This window comes from Callorhinus ursinus, unplaced genomic scaffold (genome assembly GCF_003265705.2).
Source record: "Callorhinus ursinus isolate GAN/ISIS: 27379988/994484 unplaced genomic scaffold, GSC_fseal_2.0 scaffold2, whole genome shotgun sequence".
In the NCBI taxonomy this organism is placed as follows: domain Eukaryota; kingdom Metazoa; phylum Chordata; class Mammalia; order Carnivora; family Otariidae; genus Callorhinus; species Callorhinus ursinus.
The window spans coordinates 50,637,998-50,653,059 of record NW_027397064.1 but is presented as its reverse complement, the minus strand read 5'-3'; the positions used below and the strand labels follow the sequence as shown (position 1 = coordinate 50,653,059).

The 15,062-nt window shown below is 38.0% G+C and overlaps 1 long non-coding RNA gene and 1 other non-coding gene across 3 annotated transcripts in view; both read left to right on the top strand.

Annotated features, from left to right (window-relative positions):
* Positions 1–15,062, top strand: part of LOC141370728 (uncharacterized) — a 491,014-nt gene that overhangs the window by 411,917 nt on the left and 64,035 nt on the right. The window lies entirely within an intron of this gene.
* Positions 14,920–15,021, top strand: LOC112808308 (U6 spliceosomal RNA). Its single transcript, XR_003204329.1, has one exon. It is a non-coding gene; the product is annotated as a U6 spliceosomal RNA (small nuclear RNA).

Genomic DNA, 15,062 nt, shown 5'->3' with positions numbered 1-15,062 from the left:
TCGTTATTCCTTTGGCCTGTGGGCATCTGACCCCAGGCTTCCCATGGCATTCTCCCATTGTGTTTGTCTCTCCATTCAAAGTTCCCCTTTTTATGAGGACACCAGTAATATTGGATTAGGGACCCAGTCTCCTCATAGACAGCTTCATTTTAACTTAAGTAATTACATCAGCAACAACCTCATTTCCACACACAGTCACATTCTGTGGTCCTGGGGGCCAGGTCTTCAATAAATCATAACAGTATCTTCATCTCATAGCAATACTTCCATGCAATTTTCAAGAATTCTCTCCTTTTCCTTTTTTGATTGTTCCTTTTCATAAGCCCACATCTTTAATGAAGTAAACTAGGTTTGTTTTCAAGCCTATGCCGGGCCTGTGGTGATGCTGTATGGGAATACTTCCTTAGAAGCATGGTAGTACTGGTTAGGACATACAAAAAAGCAACTGGCAAAGAACCTGCTAGTAGGGAGGAAGACCACTGACAGAGATGTTAAGGGACAACCAGAACAGGTTTTAGGACTTGTAGGTATTCCTAAGAAACTAAGAAATAAAGGGGAAAATGACGGGATTCCCTACTAATCAAGCAGCATAGAGACTGAGACTGTTGTTTGCACTTTGAAAGGAAGAGTGTATCCAAGGTCTGGAATACTTGAGGATATGCAGTTTTAAACATCATCTTGCCAGAATCCTTAGGAAAGATCCATCTCTCAGGGATAGACTCTCATTAATAAAACTCACTGAGAAGGGTATATTTCAACTACAATGTCAATTAATTAGAATTAGAAACACAATTTTAGGTAGACTAAAATACTCGAGTTGGCCAATTGGTGCATATATTCCCTGAGACCCATTTCTTATAGGAAGCCCACCAGAATGCAGGTTTACTTATCCAAAAAATATGTAACCCTACGGAAATTGGATATTGATGTCAATCTTCCCACTGCCTCTTCTCTCTGTAGGCCATAGGATGCCTGCTACGTGCAGAATCAGAACAAGGCAAGTGAGTATTATCTGACTGGAACACTCAGGTTCAAGTGCTAGGGGCTGATCTGCCCATCTTCACCGAGGGAAATGCCTCTCATTCACACTCCCAGACTCAGAACTGGATAGATAAGTAAATAATACAAATCTATGTGGTCTTTCCTGATCTGTTTTCCAGGGTAACTATGCTTTCTCGGTTCACATCATCCTTCTTCAAAAAAACACGGACAACACATATGTTTAGATTGTAACACACCCAGATGTCTTCATACGCTATTTCTGTGCTTCTGAGTTGTGAGTGTTCCCAAACCCTTTGATCACAGAGACACATCCATTTTCCCAGTTAAGTCCCCGTGATGAGTGGTCACACCCTTAGTGTGTGAATTTTGCTACTTTATCTACCAGAGAGCATCATGTCCTTCCACTTCAGGTTCTTTAGAGGAAAGCACCTTCCTGTGACCAGCACATTCTCACAAGATTCTAGACATTGGAATTCTCTGACATATGTACAGAGTTAGGAAGGTCTTGTAAAGACTGAAAGTGATCTTGTGATCTGATGGAACCCTCTCATTTTATAAATCATGACTTGGAAAAGGTCTGCGAGATGCTCGAATAAGAGAGGTAGTAAGTGACAAGATTGAGGCAGAACCCGGCCTTTCTGACTCTGGTTTGCTACCTCCCTCTGTTCCAGGCTGCCTGTGGCCGCTGGGCTTCCAAATTTCCATTGCTTCTGCCGTAACGATCTGTCTTGTTCCTTATCCATTATTTCCTCTTTCCCTTCACACAGGATAGAATGTCACAGAACCAAATCACTGAAATGTAAGAACATTTAGAAGGTTTAGCTATTTTTTCCCCCATTTCTTGTCTGAGGAAGAACACACCTCCTTGTCATCAAGACCAAGTAGATTCTTTAAGAGGATTGTTTTCAACAAGGCTGCTCTGTAGTGGATATTGGCCATGACCTGCTAGAAAATGAATTGAGCCATTCAAATATGTTAGTGGCCTACTCTTGAAAATTTATTTTCTCATTCTAATGAAAGATGATGGCTTCGTCAATCATAAACCTAGTCTGGCTTTATTTAAATATTGTAAGTGTCATCAGCATAGGATCTATTGTGCTGGGCTTCTGAAGAGAGAAGCAAATAGTCACTTACTGAGCTTGATTGTGCCTGATGTGATGTGATATGACATGCTGGATAATTTATTCTTTGCTTGCAGTCTAATTCAGGGGAAACAGTCCCCAGGACAGCAGAGATTTTGATGGCTTAGGTTTGTATGGATTACAAAGATGTCTTCTGGAAGGAAAATTTACTTTTAGATGGTCCATTCTACAGCTTGAGTCAAAAAAACAATTTTTCTTAGAAAATGTACTGTTACTGATAAATACCAGAAGTCAGTTCCTATCTTTGAGGTAATCACAGCAACTGTAAGGCTGAATGCTCAGCCATCTTTTACTGTTCCACAAGCATAAAATGTGAAAGAAGAATGTGCTATCACAGAAACAGGGGAAAGCCCATGTTCTGGGTTCAGCTAAGTTAGAATTCTACCTCCTTCAGTGCTTAGCTGTGTGACTTTGGCAAGGTACTTGACCTCTCTGCACCTCAGTATCTTCATCTGGAAAATAGGGATGATGAGATGATGATGGACAGTGTCCACTTGCAAAGTTGGTAAACTAATTGAGTGTTTTAGCATTATAATAGGTAAGGATAGTACCTGTTGTTAATAAGACTGCATAAATATTCGGCAGTATGATAATTGTTATCATATGTTACATTGTTAAAAGATAATACTCAATTAGAGGTCAAAATCCAATATCATTTAGCTGAGCAGATGTGAGTCATATAACTTCTTTTAACACTATTGAAGTAACTTAAAATTGACTTCAGGTTTTTATTTATATTGACTATTGATTTACATTCATATAATGGACAGAAAATGTATCTTGGAGTCATGCAGATCAAGAGTTAACCCATGACTCCCATTCACTATCTCAGTAACCAAAGATTAGCGCTATTGTGCCTATGTTTCTTTCTACAGAATGGAATAATAATACTTACCCATAACTAATATTTATTGAGCACTTACTACATATCAGACACTGATTTAAACACTTTAGATGTAAGAATTCATCTTAACAGCCACTCCTTGAGAGAATAAGCCCTTGTCCCAGCTCATACAGTTAATAAATAGCAGAACTGAGATTGAAACTCAGGCAGTTTGATACCAGAGCCCAAGCTCTTCATTAGCGCATGTATAACGCATTCATTCATTCCACAAACATTTATTTCATGCCTCACGTGAAATAAATGGTGGTTTGGATATAGCAGCATATAAAATAGAGAAAATAAACAAACAAATGCCTTCTGACAAATTTAACTCTCCGTGGTGATGTCTGAATTAATGTAGAAAGCAGCATGCTTCATTTGAAATATAATGCAAGCCACAAATGCAAACCGCATGTGTAATTTAAAATTTTCTAGTAGCCACATTATGAAGAGAAACAGGTCAAATTAATGTTAATAATATGCTTTATTGAACCCAAATCTCTAAAATATTATCACTTAGACTTGTAGCCAATAGGAAAAAATATTAATGAGGTCGTTCTTTTTTATATATATACTAAATTTTCATAGTCCAATGTGTATTCAACACAGCACAGCTTAATTCATATTGGCCATATTTTAAGTGTTCCATAGCACATGTGGCTAGGGGTTACTGCACTGCAGGGAGCAAATCTACAGGATAAGCATGAGCCCGTGAGAAGAGCTTAGTGCAGAGGCTCTGAGTGGGGAAAGGACTCTGTACTCCATGGAGCCTAGAGCAGAGTGAGGAAGTGGGAGAGTGAGCAAGAGGAGGTTTGAAGGGGAGGCAAGGGGCCAGATCATACAGAACCTACAGGTCATACGACCTGTAGGTCGTGATCTAGGTGAGTCACCTGGGCAAAGGCAGGGACCTCTATGCCCTGGTACTTTGAAGCACAGCTCCCTTTATCTTTCAGAGTCTGAGTCCTGAATCCAATGAGTGTATAATGAATAACTAAGTCACCACCAAATCTTGTTAGCAAAAAAATTGTTTGTGCTAGTGTTCTTTTCGCCGTGGCTTGCTCATTTTATCAGGCAAACTAATGCTCATTTCATCTGAGTTATGGGCGGCTGTAATAACTTCCAACAGAGCTTTCAGAGTGTGAGCCAATCAGATTTCTCCTTTGCAAACAGCACACATACATAATCAGCTTTGAGATTTGATGTGAAATGAAGCATTTTCATCCAGGGTTGGTTTAGTTCATGAAAACTGGCTTTGATTTAAATTCCAAGTGATACTTTTAGCTCGTGTAGCAGTTAAAATGTAATGAAATTATCTGATTCCAAAGCTTCATCCCTTCCTTTCAGTAACCTTAGAATCCTGTAGGTGTGTGGCATCAGGTGACATAGATTGTGAGTGTTTGTCAGTACAAGAATATCATGAATCCTGTATTACTTGTCTTTCAAATTTATACAGCGTATTCAAGTTCATGGGTAACTTTGAAATTTTATAAGCTGAAGAACCTGGAGGCACTAGAGTCCACAGAATCTTTAAATACTGACAATAAGCCTTCACTAACTGCTGGACATAATTACAGGTACCTCTCCATAGATAGGCAAGAAGCATCCTTTATAATTGTATACATTTAGAAAGATCCTTACATCTGTCTTTTTGTATCCTTCACAGCCTGTTACCAAGGTATCTTATGCTATAAATTTAAAAATTCTTCAACATGGAAATATTTTTATCTTGGTAGACAAATTTAATGATGATGAATTATATATCAACAATATCCAAAGACCTATCCTCTTATTGGAAAATGCTGATTCCTGAATTTCCCCGTTTTAAAAAAAGCCCAACTTCACATTCCACTCCTACTGCATAGAGCAAAAGTCTTTATATGTAACTATCAAAAGACCGAGTTCAAATCGGCACCAAGTAAATGAAACTATTTGGGAATCTAGTTTTTGCAAATGGACACGTTTCTGTCTTTCTTATTCTCATCCTTGCACTCTCCATGATTCATTTATTCATTTGTTCATTCATTCAGTACACATCTATAAAGCTCTTTATTTAAGATGCTAAGCTAAGGGGGCGCCTGGGTGGCTCAGTCGTTAAGCGTCTGCCTTGGGCTCAGGTCATGATCCCCGGGTCCTGGGATCGAGCCCCGCATCGGGCTCCCCGCTCGGCGGGAGGCCTGCTTCTCCCTCTCCCACTACCCCCTGCTTGTGTTCCTGCTCTCACTGTGTCTCTCTCTGTCAAATAGATAAATAAAATCTTTAAAAAAATTAAAAAGATGCTAAGCTAGGTGCTGTGGAGTGTAATTTTTTTTAATATAAGTGGCTCTTCATTGAAAATGTTACATATATGATTGTAACATGATTTAGAATATGCTGAATGTCTCGTAAGGTAAATATAAAATGATAAGACATTTAGAGAAAGGAGGGACTCCTGGTGAGATTCAGAGGTAAAGTTTCTGAGGTTGGTTTTCAGGAATGCATAGACTTTCAATAGGAAGATCTCTGAGGGGGTAGGCATTTGAGAGAGGGAACCTATTCAGAAGAATGATCACTGCATTCTCTTTTTAAGTTGAAGTCTCCAAAAAAGGACAGTAAGAGTGCAAGAATGGAAGACAAGGCAAGTTGGGGTGTGGTGTCCGAAAACTTTGAGTGGCAGCTAAGTATCAACCTAATTCTGTGGAAAATAGGAAGACTGAAATTTTTTGAGCCAAGAAACTATTACTCTTCAGACTTTTCTTTTCCTTGCAAAACATTCAGGATGAATTGTACGGGAAATGGACAGGAAACAGGCCAATTGCAAAGTAATTCTAACAGGCCAGTGGGAAAATAATAGGGGTTGAAGCTACCAATCTTAGTGACATTTTGGAATTTTAATCTCAAGGCCCAGATCTTTGAGACAAGCAAGTGGAAAATGTTGATGATGACACATCCTAAGTTTCTGATCTGGCCGGTGTGAGGAATAGGAGGGTGAGTAAGCTGCTGGTTTATGGGGAGCACAATGTGTTTTAGACAAACTAAATCGACAGTCTATCCATTATCCTCTCTAGATTGCTGACCTAAAAGCCAAACTGAAGTGAAAAGAGGGATTAAGGCGAGAGGCAGAGACATGACATTCTAGAGATAAGATGTAAAGATCCATGACATTCAAACTCTTCCTCTCTAGATAAGACTAGGCCTGTTCTAACACAATTCCATACAGACCAATTTCCGATTGTAGCTGTTTTCTTCCTTTCTGTGATATTGTAATTTACAATAAGAAATATATATTTGGCCTTTGTCCCTGTTTCTGGCACAGAGCTCCCAAAACTCTTGGAATTTAAGAAGTGTTGAGAGTAATAAAGGTGTCTTCTGTTACGTTAATGAGTGGCTTTTGGACCCCATCTAAGAATGAGGACTCGTTGTTCTTGAGCCAACCACGTGATTAGAAGGTTGGAACTTTCAGGCTCATCCCCCAAACCTCCAGGGAAGGGAGAAGAGTTGGAGGTGGAGTTCAATCACCAATGCTCACTGACTTAACCAATCATGTCTGTGTGATGAAGCCTCCATAAAAACCAAAAGGATGGGGTTCAGGGTTTGGAGAGCTTCTGGGCTGGTGAACACGTGGATCCTGGGAAGAGTAGCATACTCAGGAGAACATGGAAGTCCCACACCCTTTCCCCGTGCCTTGCCCTGTGCATCTCTTCCATCTCTTCCATCTGGCTGTACCTAAATTATAGCCTTTCATGGGAAAAAACAAACAGACAAACTGGTAATCTAGTGAGTAAAATGTTCCTCTGAGTTCTATCAGCTACTCTAGCAAATTAATCAAACCCTGGGGAGGGAAGGATCATGGGAACCTCTGACTTTTTGTCAGTTGGTCAGAAGTACAGGTAACAACCTGGACTTGCAACTGGCATCTGAAGTACAAGGAAGGGGTCGTTGAAACCCCCGGGTTGATCAGTGGCACAGGGGACAACTTGGGCTTTCAACTGGCATTAGAAGTTGGAGGGGCTGTCTTGCAGGACTGAGCCCTTCACCTGTGGTTGCTGCTGCTATCCCCCTGGGTAGATCATTTCAGAACTGAGTTGAGCTCTTGGACCCCCTGCTGGTGTCTGAGAATCGCTTGGTGGTGTGTAGGGAAGCTCCCCCACCGCACACATTGGAAATGGTCTAAGATGACCAAAAGACTTCCCTCATTAAAACATGAAATCATCGTTTTTTTGCTTCATTAAAAAATTAAACATACAAACTGCTGTTTGTGGAAGATTAGGACATCGAAATGACTGACCTCAATTTTCTTCTTTAAGAAGAAAAACTTCTCTTTTGTGACTAGAAGCACAGTCTGTGCATTTGTCCAGAGAATGGGTAGTGCACCTACTCTAAAAGAATGAACGACCCTCGATTTTTGGGAAGAGAATTTTAAGATTATCCAACTGTTTCATCTACCCAGGCCAACAAATTACTTCCTGCCACCTTTTCTCTGCCTCTCCAAAATCTAGTCATTCTTCCAAGTTATGTGTAAACATACCTCATCCATGAAGCAGCTTTTCATCTACACTCGTATGTTTTCTGTTCTTTAAACTCTTTTAGCAATAGATGTATAGCCATTATTGACATTTGTTTAATGATGTGCAAGTTTCCCTGTTAGATTCTAATATCTTTGAGAAAATAGACCATCACTCATTTTCCCAACCTGCAGGTACCCTGCACGTAGTGAAAGGTTAATAAATAATTGGTGAATTAACGTATGTGTAATCACCTAGTTTGCTGAGGGCATTCAATATGCCAAGCAGGGTTTTAAGCACTTTGCACATGCTAACCTCATCTCATCTTTGCCACAGCCCTATGAGATAGGGACTGCTCTTTTGCCTAAAGAGAGGTGAGAGTACATACTTACTTACTGGCCATCTCAGTAGCAGAAACAGGATCTGAACCCAGACAACCTGCCTATAATCTTAGTTACTGCGTGTTGCTGCTTACGGTACTACAGTACCCAATTTGTTTACCGTATACAGTAGGGAAGACAAAGGGGCAGAATAATGTTTAGAGCACTGCCTTTGTAATTGTGGATGCATGACTTTGTACAAGTCATACATGAACTTCTCAGGTTCTTCATATAAAATGGATTAAGAGTGGTATTTATTTTACAAAAATTTTGTGGGGTTTCAATGAGGCAGTGCATATGAAATGCACATAATAAAAATGAACTTTTGTGATGGTGGGGAGGGTATTCCAAAAGTGTAGAATCTCCTTCCAGCTCTGGGAGTGTTACTGTGGCGTCTGCCTTTCTGTGTTTGGTGCTATACTGTTTTTTGTAAAAGTGATGATTTCTAGCCAGTTTGAAGCCACCCAATAGCAGTTGTGGACATACAGAAAATAGCACTCATGTAGTGAGACTGCAGTGGGCCAAAAAGAAAATTAAAGGCCTTATAATTTTATAACCAAAATAAATCTCCCTCAAATGTTAAATTGTGGGCATCTCTTGGTGTCTTATTACTGAGTGATTATTAACCCATTAACGTTGTACTTCATTCAGTGTGGTAGCACGCAGACAGATACATTTTTCTTTTCAAACCAAACTGTTAGATTGTATGTTGTCTATAGCACTTGGAGTGCATAGATAATTAATCCCATGGGGAGGAAAGAAAGGTCATTTTTATGTTTTTTAAAGATTTTATTTATTTATTTGACAGACAATGAGCACAAGCAGGGCGAGCAGCAGAGGGAGAGAGAGAGAAGCAGGCTCCCTGCTGCTCAGGGAGCCCGATGAGGGTCTCGAATCCAGGACCCTGAGCCAAAGGCAGATGCCCCACTGACTGAGCCACTCAGGCACCCCAAGAAAAGGCATTTTTAAAAGATTTGGGGGGTGTTTATTTTAAAAAGATCTTTTTTTAGTTCTTTGAGATTTTTCTGAAAAAAGAGGTACTTAATCCCAAAATTATAGTGAAAAACAAAACGATGCTAACTTCACCGAAGGAGAAGAGATAAAATTGGTTTAAGAAGAAATATATGGTGTAACTCTCACTTATTCCTCAGATAAAGTAATGCACCTGATGCTGCTTATATATGGGCCCAGCAATGACAAAAGAAAATGATCATTTTATTACAGTGGATCTTTGTATGCAGAATTCAAGGGCAGGACCTATTCCTATCTTTAAAGGGGGAAAAAGTATATCTGATTTATATATCTACTTATCTCCTTAGAAAAATGTCTAGTGTAATGCTGGCAAGCCTTTGCATAGCATATTAATAACTTGAGAGTCAGGATTTGTCAAGAGGTCTGAGGTTCATATTAGTTTTTCTATAACTTTTTTCTCACCTCTTTTGAATTATGGACATGGGAGCCGTGTTTTAAACTACTTGGTGGGCCTGTCACCGTTCATGGTAGCATTTTCAGTATGTGCCTTGAATTGAATATGTATATATGACCGCTGCAACCAAGTGGCCTATAAGATACTATTCGTTTCTTTACCCAAAATCTGCTAGGATATGACATTTTGAAATTTTACGGTATAAAATACAAACTTTCCCAAAATATTAATTGAAACTCAATGGGAAGCGATGTAGCATATAAGAAGCATGGTGTAGTGCTTTGAATTGCGGTCTTAATAAATCTCACTATGCGAAAATGATGACTCTTGTATTTTGCCTGCATTAAAATCATTTTAGAAGATAATTGGTTTAGCTTATTGTAATACTGCCTGATAATATTTCTTTTGTTTTTCAAGCAAAGAATAAGGTATCATTAAATTATTGTTGCATGGGGAGGTCATGTATTATAAATATTAGTGAATACAGAATATAAAACAGACTTGTGAAAAATAAATACACTTCTTCACACAGCAGACTCACTACAGTTTTCACCGGATTATTTAACTCATTCAAATATATTTCTACTTCATAGACTAGAATTACTTCATAACTCATTTTATTTATATTTGTTATTTTTAATTTACTAATTGGAAAATATATACAAATACATAAAGCATTAAAGGGCCTATTTTGGAAAAGTAGCATGATTCTACCTGAGTAATAAATGAGATGTGTTGTTATTGTTTTGAACATTTGAAAAACAGAGTATATCAAAGCTTTTTTGTTGTTTCACCTAAAGAGAGAGAATGCCTAGAATTTTATAATTTCAACATAATTTTTTGAACATTAGAATTTCTATAACCAGAAAAATTAAACCGTTTTTAAAACTGAAGGATTCTCAGGGCACCTGCATGACTTAGTCGATTGTCTGCCTTTGGCTCAAGTCATGATCAGAGTCCCAGGGTTGAACCCCACATTGGGCTCCCTGCTCAGTGGGGAGCCTGCTTCTCCCTCTCCCACTCCTCCTGCTTGTGCTCTTCTGCTATCTCTCTCTCTCAAATAAATAAAGCCTTTTTTAAAAAACCTAAATAAACAAAAACTGAAGAATTCTCATAAGTTATGTATTAACTATATAATATATAGAAATATATCAGTATATATGCATATATGTAATTGTGTCTCTTTTCCAGTGATAGCTATTTTAATGACTTAGAATGCCATTTCACTAAATTGAATATGTTTTGAACTGAGTAGAGTCATCCAACCAGCTGAACATTTTCCTTCTGCACAGGTTCAAAGAAAAAAATCAACAACCCTTTGCTTTTTTTCCGGGCTGAAGCGAATTGGCTGAAGTGGCCAGTTCTGAGGGACAGGGTGGTTCCTAAAGTCACAGCCCAGGAGTCTAAAGTTTCTCTGGCATCCAGCTTAATGTCATGCCTACTGTTGTACCCAGTCTTTAATAATTCTAGCATGTGCTATTAAGTAGCATGTACTACCTATCCTGATATTTCACCACATTACCCAGCTGTAAGTTGGGGGCCAAGTGCCTTGTGAGCTGTTGGCAAAGTCTCAATTAGCTGAGCACAGGCAGCATGTAAATATGTTGGAAGAGATAATGGATGCATTGATGGATGCCTCCCCAGCAAGGAAAATCAGAAGCTGTCCTTGAGCCCGACAAGTGAAAGGAATGGAAAGCAGGACAGACTGCTCTGAGCTGGGAAGCAGAGGTGGTGTAGCTGTAGCAAGGAATGGTGGGTAACAATCCTGGAGGTAGTTTAGTGGCTCTCTATTCTATAGAATCCTTGTACATAAATCTAAGCAACTTACCAGCTAGAGATGCTTGGGAAAGCAAAGGAATAAAAGTCACCATACTTTTACTGCAACCTGGGTAAAATTCTGAGGACTGATCAAAGACCACTCTCTGGCATCTGCTATAATAAAGTGATTATGTGTGTAAGTACCATACTCTGTTTGTCTGTCAGGTTGTGGAATGTGTGTGTTGGGTTTTATGAAATTGGATGGACTTCAAGACTGAATAAAGTAAATATTTGGTACATGCAGATTTTAGAGCTAATTTTTTTGTAACAAATCACACTGTCGATGCCTCGATCAAGAACAAGGGGGAAATGTCCAAAAGGCTGTAACGTAAACACGTAAAGCATGTGCAAGGTATAGTAAGCTTTAAGGGAGCTAGACATTTCAGTTGATAAGACAGGAATGATGACAGAAGCCAAATAAACTTAAGGCAAAAAGTTCAAGTACCAATTAAGATAGACCCTATTAGAAACTATTTGTCAGCTATTAAGTGACTCTGCGGACATGGAAAGTCTATTTGCTACAGAGATTTGTTAATGGTTTTAACTATATTTAAGTAAGAATTCTAAACATTTTCAGATTTCAGCTCAACAGAACTGTTAGTGGTTAGGAGAAAAAAATTGCTATCATTTAATTTAATAGATTGTCTAGGCCTTTGATTTTTTTATTCCTACAGTTTTTGTTTTCTTTCTGCTTTAAGATTCAGTTACTTTATCTATAGTAATTATTTTATGTGGGAAATTCTAAATGCAGTCTTTCTTAATTATTTACCCTAATGAATGGAAGCAAGGTCATCAATAACTGGACACCCAGTAACTGGATAAAACTGGTCTAAAAATATTTTATTTTTGATACATACTGTGTTACACTTAGAAAATTTGCCTGATTTTTTTGTACACATATATTGCATATCTAGAACAAAAGTTTTGTTTGCATACTGTATTTTGTCTCCATCTCTCTTTCTCTCTCTCCATATATATATACATATATTTAGTTGGCCATGACAACTGTAAAAAAAAAAAAAAAATTTGATCCTGACAGTTAAGCCCTGGACTCGAACCAGATATCCCAACTTTCAATACAACTCCCTGCCTTGCCACACACATGGTCTTGATGAAGGCATTTACTTCACTGAGTCTCAGTTTCCCCATTTACAGAAATGAAGTGAAAAATGTCTGTCTTATTGATCTTGCCATGGGGAGCAAATGAAATAAGGTATGTTACTCTACTTTGATAAATATATAAATTAAAACTCAACGGACTCCATTTTAAATAAAATCCTAAAACAGAACAGAAAAGAAAATAGAGTTTGTTTGAAGGGAATAAGATGTATCTAATCTCCTTTTTCCTTGTTTCATGGAATTCTTTTATTTCTTGGTCAGGAAAATAGAAAAAATAATACTGTCTATAAGCTTAAAGACATTTGACAGAAACCCTTTGACTTTTTATGAACAAGTTTTATAAATACAGAGTGGATTCAAGAGAAAAGAAATATAATTAAAATTTACTGAGCATCTTTATCTGTCGTAGTCAGGGTGCTTGGCATTCGCATATGTCATCTTACTTAGTCCTCTCTACCTTGTGACCAGCCTCCAAAGAGCAGTAGAACATGGGTGGATCAAAGTACATGCTCTGGAACTAGAATAACTGGTTTAAATTCCAGCTTCTTCACTGTCAAGCTCCGTGACCTCAAATAAGTCATTTAACCCCAGTGTGCCTTCGTTTTCTCACCTGAGGCACACTGAGGGTATAAATAAAACAGATTATACCTTTACGCGGTTATCTTGAAGATTAAGTGAAGAAATACCTGTAACACCCCTTAGAATACTTCTTGGCACATGGTTAGCAGTCAATAAATAATATTTACTGACATTTTTGTAGAGCAGCATCTCATTAAGACATTTGCCCAAGTTCCCACAGAAATTGAAAAATGGAGCATTGATTCAGGTCTCTCTGAATAACACTCACTGACTGGCCTTTATGGCTCCAAACTTGATTCTTTAAACACCTCCATCCTGACCTGTGTGAACTTGGACTTTACTGAAGGTGTAGGTGAAGGAGCAGGTTTATATCAGAGCATTGGAACCAACTAAGAATGCAGTGTTTGATATTTCTGTGCTAAAAATTACTTCAGCCTCCCCACCACTGGAAACTTCTCAGCAGACATGATTTTATGCAATCCTGGCCTTCTGCCATATTCTCTAATATTTCTTGTTTTCTCTCTCCTCTAGTCTCACTGTGCCCCCTGTCTTCTCTGATATCCCTCATCTTTACCTTCCTGATCATTTCTTATGTGGAGTGGTTTTGCTTCTACCTTGTTTACCTATCCTTTTTCAGGCCTATTTTCAGGACTTTATCTGCCATTTTGAAATAGTTATCTAAATCTTTATTTATATAAAAAGAGAAACAGTTTCTCGGATTAGAGAAACTTTGATACCAACTGTTGGATATCTTCTCAGCTATTCATCTGACCATTTTGCTTCCCTTCCTTAAAAACTTGGAATATTTTTGTTACATCCAGAATAAAATTTTAGGTCCTTTGCAGAATATTAAAGATGCTTGGTAATCTGCACCTCTGCTATTTTTCTACTATAACCTTCATTAGCATTAAAAATAAAAGTGAAAAATAAAGAAAAGTCAAGACAAAATTTTTAAAAACAACCCATAGTATCCACTACCCAAAGATAAACCATGTTACTCTTTCAGTGTCTGGCCTTAGAATTACATCTTATGTATATAGATACATGTAATTTTATTTTATAAAAATTTAAACTTTATATACTTTCTTATAACCTATTCTTAAGAAATGAACAATAAATTATTTTCCAATGCCAATAAATATTCATCTATAATATTCTTAAGGGCTGAAAAGAATGTTGATAGAGACTCCCAACATTAATTTTACTAATCTGTATAAATAAGTTTTTCCCAAGTTTTTGATACTATAAGCAAGAATGTTATATATATTCTTAGAGCCAAATCATTGCATATCTCTTTATAGTTTTTAGTATGAATTTACAAATGTAGAGTTGGTAGGTCAGGATATAGCTATAAAAACTGTGTTGCATTTTCTCTTCCTACTATCTTTTTTTTTTAAACATATAATATAATGTATTATTTGTTTCAGAGGTACAGGCCTGTGATTCTTCGGTCTTACACAATTCACAACGCTCACCATAGCACAGACCTTCCCCAATATCCATCACCCAGCCACCCCATCCCTCCCACCCCCCACCACTCCAGCAACCCTCAGTTTGTTTCCTGAGATTAAGAGTCTCTTAATGGTTTGTCTCCCTCGGAAAAAGGAAGGGGGGGAAATCGGAGGGGGAGAACGAGCCATGAGAGACTATGGACTCTGAGAAACAAACTGAGGGTTCTAGAGGGGAGGGGCGTGGGGAGATGGGTTAGCCTGGTGATGGGTATTAAGGGCACGTTCTGCGTGGAGCACTGGGTGTTATACGCAAACTGAATCATAGAACACTACATCAAATACTAATGATGTAATGTATGGTGACTAACATAACAAAATAAAATTAAAAAACAAAACAAAACAACAACACTGTGCTGCACTTAGTCCTTGTACGGTATATAGGGTAGGCCTGTATGTTATCAATTGTAAATATTTGTCACATTTTTGGTGAAAATTCTATCTCATGGCTATACCCAATGTTGCATAACTTTTTCCTAGTGCCTAGCACATTTAGGTATTTATTCATATATATTTCAATATTTCATTTTAAGCTGAGGAAAAATGTTCTTTTATGTAGCACTTAAGAAATCCAGTGATCAGTGTTCGCTTCAGCAACACATATACTAAAATTGAAACTGCAGAGATTAGCATGGCCCCTGCACAAGGATGACATGCAAATTTGTGAAGTGTCCCACAGAAAGAAAGAAAGAAAGAAAGAAAGAAAGAAAGAAAGAAAGAGAAA